Here is a 7509-nt window from a genome sequence, read left to right on the forward strand (position 1 = left end):
ATTTTCATTGTAATTGTATCGCTACGCAAGTGGAGAATACTAGACAACACAAAGCTTGCGTATTACTTGCGGAAAAGCTTTTGTTTTCGTATCGAACACAGAAGCTGCGAAGCTACTTCGGGTCTTAAACACCGGTCTATCTTGGCAATCGCTTTCCTTTAATTCACTTGCGGCCTCCCGTACATCGATTGTTTTTGCTTTCTGAGGTGGTTTTGCAAAACAATGGAGCACCCTCTTCCCCTATCGCCATGAGAAGCCTCTCATGATTTCGATGATGAAGTCTTCCCTGCGAGCGTTAAAAGTGGAACGACCGAATGAATGACACTCCTGGAGGGTACAGCTGCCGCTTGCTGGCTCCGTTGAGTGGCCCCTAAGAAAATAACCTCCTCGTTACGGGGTGTCAGAAACGGCAACACGACACAACACAAAACCACACGAAGGGAAAAACAAAGCAAACAACACTCGAGGGGACGAAGAGCGTCCCGCATTCGAAACCATCCCCGCCGGCGCAGCTTCTTCGGATTTGTTTTTTTTTCTTTCTCGCTTTGTTTGTTTGCCGCTTTTTCCTGGTTCCGGAATGGGCTAGGAATTCATAAAGATTGAAAAGCGCCAAATAAAATGCCTGCACGCTTTGCTTTAAGGCAAACCGAAACCGCTCGTTAGGCGCGGCTATGGTGTAATAAAAAAGGAGCAGCCAAGAACAAAAAAGGCCTCCGGCAGGGGAACGGGATGTGGGCAAGTGACACACACACGAGCATCCAGCAGGACAATCGTTGCCATCTTCGTCGTCGTCGTCGTCGTCGTCGTAGTCCTTGGTGTCGCTGTCCTTGTTAGCGCCACTGACGGAGCAACGCAAAAGGCAAACATTGTGGTGGCTTTTATCGTAAGGACATGCATACATGTGACCATCCGCATGGGACACGCCGGTTTGGGGGAACGGGAGGAATGGAGGCTCGTGGGCAGATAACGGTAGACCGTGAAAACACTTTTCCTTCGTTTTTTTGCTTCTTCCTCACTCCGAGAACAAAGAACCGAAGTGAGGCAGCAATGTGGCTCCCATGTGGATGCAAAAAAAAAAAAACACGAACAGTGACAAAGGCGGCTAACCATTGTTTAACCGAAGATCGGGTAGTTTGACCAGCAGAAGAAAAAGTCAGGCAAAATTATGAAACGCTCGGGAAAACTTGCTCACGCCGTATTAGGCAACCCAATCGGAAGACAGTTTTTGATGATTTTATAACATTATGTTCAGCTTCTTTTGCAGCAATAATCGTAGGGTGGAAAAGTTTGAAAGAAACGTAGGGAAAAATGGGATGAAAGCCATTCAACGTTGTTTTAATGTGAATCTATGATACGCATATCAAAGAAAGTGGCACTTTTGCTGCAACGTTGTAGACATTTCTGTGGAAAAACGCATCGATCTCCGGAAAGCATAAGAGAAGAAATATCGCTATGAAACGCACTGTCAGTAGACAACAAAGGAAAATTCAATTGTCGTGTCTTTGCAACCGGCATCGAGTCGTTTGGTTTATTGTACCCCCTCAAGGTTTCCTTCCTCTCCCATCCATCTCATGCCAAGGCTGTCACTTGGTAATCTGTGTCAAATTTCTTTTCTCATAATCCTGGCAACCTTGCTAGTTTTCCCGCCCGCTCCATCCAAATCGGGTGGATTAGAAGCATTTTCCAAATTAGCTGATTCCATTTGGATTATTGCTTCGGTTTTCTCGGTGTGTGTGTGTGTGTTTTTTTTTTCTAGGAAAGTCTGATTCTGGAGGGATCAACGAAATGTTCATCACTCGGGCTTTAGCGGGAGATTTCTTCAATTTACAAAGTGTGGTCGCGGTCGGGGGGAAAGAACTGTGGCGGGGACTGATCCGCTCATTAGCGGTAATGCAAGTTGATAGGTTTTGAGCAGACACGTCGAGCGTTCTTTGTGCGGGATTTATGCAAAGGTTGTCAAATCAAATCTTGTGAAAAAGCGAAAAACAAAGTTGTTGTTACATTACCGTCTTATACATTTTCAGTAAGATAGCAAGATTTATTGTTTTTAATTTTTAAATTTTTGAATTTCATCAATATTTATTTGAAGTAAAATCTCGTCTAGTTTTCCAATAGTAAATTCAAAATAATATCAAAAATAAATGCTTTCATTCCTTCCTTTCTCCCGTGTTTAAGTTATTGTACCTTTTTGTAGCTCTGTAAATTAGATCTAATTCGTATTTGTGTTTTCCGCATTTGAGCTACTCGAAATTCGACCTAACCTAAGCAAACTCGCCTCGTTACGTGCACGACGGCGACCATAATTGGTGGTTGGCCACACAAACACGCGTACAAACGCGGTGAAATGTGTGCAGTGCAAACATGATTATCTCGTGCCGGTATGATATGGTAATTGTTTTTCTCGAAAAGAAAAATCGAAAATGAAAAACAAAACCCGCTCCTATTCCGATGATCACACACCCGATACACGTGTATCCACGTGCCCCACGTGGCGGGGTCATCTCCGCCAACGAAAAGGGAAGCGGAGGTGGTGAGGAACTGAACTGAATAGAACTCATCATCACCGGCAAACTAGCCGGAAGTGGAATTTATAATTAATGTATTTGTAATCAAATCCATCAAAAATAACAAAACACAACCCCGTGGATGTTGGTTTTGCCCTCCCCCTCCCTCTTTTATGATGTGCATTCCGGGAAGGTTTGCATCAGCAGTGCACCAATTTCACCGGATCCGCAATGGAGGCGCCCAGTCGTTCACCTACTCGTGGATCCAGAGAACTCGGGTGGTTGGAAAGTGGTAGAGGTGAGGGGGTCCAAACGGAATGGATAAACATTCCGCAAACACTGGTCCCGACGATGAGCTGACCTTCCTCCTGTTGACACTGCACCGGCGTAGAACAATAGTGCCATCATTGTGGTGGTTTTGCTCGAGCGAGGGTGTATCCGATAGCCGCACACCTTCAGGCGTGACACGACCGCTGAAAAAAGGGCTAGTTTTCCATAATTGATCATTTGCAATAGTTATCACATAATTACACAATAAATCCATTAGACTGCGAGGTTATTCATGGTGGATTGTATGTGCCTGTGCCATCGGTGTGTTGGCAGCTTTGTCGCAGAACGGGGATGATTGGCATAGCAACGGTGCAGTAGGCGCTGCGTTGTAGAAAACATCAAACTATCACCTCTACTGTTCCTTTCCGAACACATGCACACTCCAACACACTGTATCAAAGACACCGTTGTCCTACCTGAAGGTTTGCCATAATTAATTCAAGGCGATCGAGCAACATGCATAATGGACGGTGTCCATGATTCATGGGTTGAATAGATTTCCCTTCCAGCCAAAAGGCTCATAGATTGCTTCTATTACCTCGGTAAAATGACATCAAATATGTCTTCTTCTTCTTGGCGTTACGACCTCTTGGTCATGCCTGCCCGTTAAGGGCTTACGAGACTTGTTTCCCTGTTGTACGTGGATAGTCAGTCCTCTCGTACAGGGGAGGGTCCGGTCACGGTTGAAATCAAATATGTATGGGAAGTAATATCCGGCCGGTTGGTCGGAGAGGAGAGGTTTGAGGTGGTCAGTGATTCAAAAGAAAAAAAAACGATCAGTGATATCGTAGATGTGCAATTATGCAATGATGGAGAATTAAACAACCAGATATCATAGTTTTTCAAACATCGCTGTGATAATAGCAATTTAATGTTTTCAACTCATGCTTAAAAATATATTGTTGCTCAATAATCATCCAAAAGGCCAACTAATTTTTTTTCAGTTTGCCTTTTTCCGGGAACTCTCGGCCAAGTGTATTTCGTATCGGGATTTGTTGGTTTTAAAAAATACTGTTATTTTTGGAGAGAAGTTTCATAGAGAGAATCACAGAATTTTTTAAATTTAGTTGTCCAATAATTTAATTTTCTTAAAGTAATTGTTATAAAATATGTTAAACGAAGAATAAGCAAACATAAATAACTTTAATGGAAAATTTCTTTCAAAAATAAATTTAATGGAAAAACGCATTTTCTTATTTTCGTGTAATATTAAAAATTGTTTTCCGAGAGATTTTCAAGATTTTTAACAAATTATAGACGTAAGAATTTTAAATTTCAAATACTGCCACGCAGGAGTAGACTTACTAAACGCTGTTCCTGAGAAGAGTGGAAAATTATGATGAGTGCACATTGCTCCATACATAAATTTGTTTAATTTAGTTGTTTTATTTATCTTTAACAATTGATCAATATTAATAAAAAAACGTAAAATTAGAAATGCAATTGTAAAATTTGAAGGAACAAAAATAAAATCCAATAAAATCATATGATTGAAGATTAGCCAACAAGATGATATTAAAACCCGAGCAAAAACCCCACAAAATAGGTACACGCTAACGATTTCCCACGCGTGATACATGTACTTTTCCGCTAATTTGATGTAAAACGGGTGATGATAGTTTCCTTGCCTCCAGAAGCCTCCCACCCCGGCCGCATAAGCAACCGCTTGAAGGATCAATTTTAATATCGACGCTGCGGACACGGTTGTCACGGTTGACGACCGAGTAGAGGTTGCGGCAGAGGTGATCCCCAATTTCCCACACTATATACTCACACACCGTTCCGGTCCATTAATGACCGTGTCGGTGAAGGTGTGTGGAATTTTTTTTGTTGCATTTTCCGCAACACGCGCTGCTTTCATCGGCGTTTCATCAGTGGCGGAAAATTGCTTGATTCCCTCGGCCATATCGGTGGGATGGGTAACCACTAAACAAGGGCTCCCGGGAGGCCTCGTCAAAAACTACCACCAGTGCCGGAAACGGACTGAAGTGGTGAAAACCCCCCGGAACCGAGGGACTCAGCGGTGAGCTTTGGTGCACGCGAAATTACGGTGGAATTTTATCGGAAATGAGATTAATCGTCAGCAATACGATTTGATTGCGTCTAATCTAAATTGATTGCACCGGAAAATGGGAGAAGAATGGAGTCTTCGGGAGGTCGGGAATCATTATCGGGGCAGTTTAGGTGCGTTGGTTCCCGATTTACGGCAAATCCGACGCACGGGATGCATTTTGTTTTACAATGCAAAGCTTATTGTATTTATATTCACAAAGGGTATTATTTGTAAACGAACACCAGAAAAGAAACCAAAACTTTTGACTTTATAAGTATAAATAAAGCACAATACATGGTATGAAATATGAAATAACAAATAAAAATAATCGTTGATCAGCAATTTAATATTGTTGATGGCTTTAATCGTCAAATATTTTTGAACAGTTCAGTAACGCAACTAAATAGAAATGGCTTTATTTATTCAAGGTATATTTAAGTTGAACAACCAATGCTTTAACAGAAATAAAAGCACTAAGGTTAATTTTGTTACGAACAAATTATCTCAACTTTTCCTCGTTTTCCTTCCTTTATCGTCATTAGCTGATCCTTTCGTTTTCCCGTGTGCGAATAAAAGAAGTTATTCCCAATTTCGTCACGAATCGTCAGACAGGGAAGTGTTTTACGTCCTTCACCCAACCGCTCCCCTAAACGCCAACCCTACCGGTATTCCGTTTGGCCAATTAATTCTGATAGAATTAATTTATTCCTCTTCCATTCCACCCGCGCATCCCACTTCTTCGCCGGCTGCTCATAAACACTCCTACGCCAGTGCAAGAGTATATGCTTATTTCTCTTTTACGGCGCTCATTCACTAGATCTTCGTCAGTTTCGTCTATTGCCGGAACGATTGGCCCCTTCGAACAAACGGCTTAACGTCGGCAACGAAGCAATTTTCTTCAAGCTTCTTCCACCCGGAGTGAGGTGAAGAACGAAATGGGAAAATGGAGCTACAAGAAACGGTACTACGAGTGATTATCGGTCGAGTGGTGGCAAAATGTGGCCTAATTTAGGGTGCACCTTTCGCAACTACATCTATTTGGTTCGTGCTACATTGCCGGATGGCGGAGAGGGGAAAGTTTTCCGGAAACCCCCAACATAGTGTGGGATGCAGTACGGAGAGTTTTTGTGCATAAAATACCGACGAACAATCGATAGCAGAGTTGGTACAGCCGGAACCGGATGCTGACATCAATTACACAGGTCTGGCCGGACCTTAAGAAGTTTACCAAATAGAAGCTGAACTTTGGAATAGGAAAGGTGAATGATAAAGAAAAGTTATACAAACCGTTGAAGAGAACCTTTCGCTTTATGAAAAGTTATACATTATTGTTTAACACACAGTAAGCACTATTTGTGAAGTTTTTTTTCTTATCAATTCCTTAATCACATTTGTTATTCTTTAACTGTCGTTTTATTTTCACCGTTGTATAAAATCACACTGTTATCTGTATTTTTCTCTTTTTTAAGTTATTATGTCTCCACTTCGTTTTTTTCTATACATGTTTTGTTTTCATTTAACCTTCCAAGGATACTCATCCTGGTCTGCGATCGAGTTACATATTCTTATATGTTTATCAAAATGTGTTTGTTTCATTACTGTATAGGTTTAACGAGTAGTTTTTTTTGCTTAATTGTATTTCATTTAGCATCCCGGTGAGCTTATCGCTTTCGTACGCCTTTCTATGTATCAACATGGTGCAGCGAGTACTGGTCATTTCGATCTAACATCTTCTCTGGCTTTAAACATTGATAGCTTCGAACGTGAAACGAAATGTGTTTAAGCAATCGTATTATCCTCCCTCGTGCGGGTTTTTTTTCCTCCCTCCGGTCCACTTTAACAGTCTTATTTCCTCGAAACTTGTAGGAAGAAAGGAATGAGAAGAGCTATTAGAAGAGTCGGGTTTGAAGCGCCCATTGATTTGTTTCTCTAGCAATTAATTTCTTACGATTGGATCCATCTTCATCTGGGCCAGTGTTTTTTTGCCAGTAGCTCAGTTCAATAAAAAATACTCTTCACTCGTTGCTGAGCTTGCTCAACACCAAATATTGTTGTTATTGCTCTTGGGATTAGCATAATTTTTCAACAAAAGTGGATTAATGAGGGAGGGAATCTCATTTAAATTTCTAAGTTTGCGTTCAGCAGGATAGAGTTTGAAATATTTATTATAAGTTTTATTCCCAATTGTTCTCATCAAATAAATTATTAAGATAACTAAAATCAGTTGAAGCACAATCACACTGATATCGATTTTTTATCAATTCAAAACCGTGATAATTTAAATGGTTTAAAGCAAGGTTTCCAGAATGCATATTTTAAATGAAATCCTACTAAGGTGTCCACATCATTCCGCCAAGCACATTAAAAAAAAGTGTGAATAAAATAACAGCAACATTTTCTTGCGCCTTTCCTCTTTTTCCCCGTCTACCCTACCTTTTGATACGCGACACCGCACAAAAACCGCCACCGAACCTTACTCCAACTTTGGGGACATTCCGAACATTTTTACATATCGTTATCATGCTCTTCAATTATTCATAACCTTTCACTTTGCCAGCCCGCCATCCGCTCCGCAGGCTGGGGCTTAGGCTCTAACTGTGCTTGCCGGATTCTCACCGGTGG

This window comes from Anopheles coustani, chromosome 3, assembly GCF_943734705.1.
Source record: "Anopheles coustani chromosome 3, idAnoCousDA_361_x.2, whole genome shotgun sequence".
NCBI classification, from domain to species: domain Eukaryota; kingdom Metazoa; phylum Arthropoda; class Insecta; order Diptera; family Culicidae; genus Anopheles; species Anopheles coustani.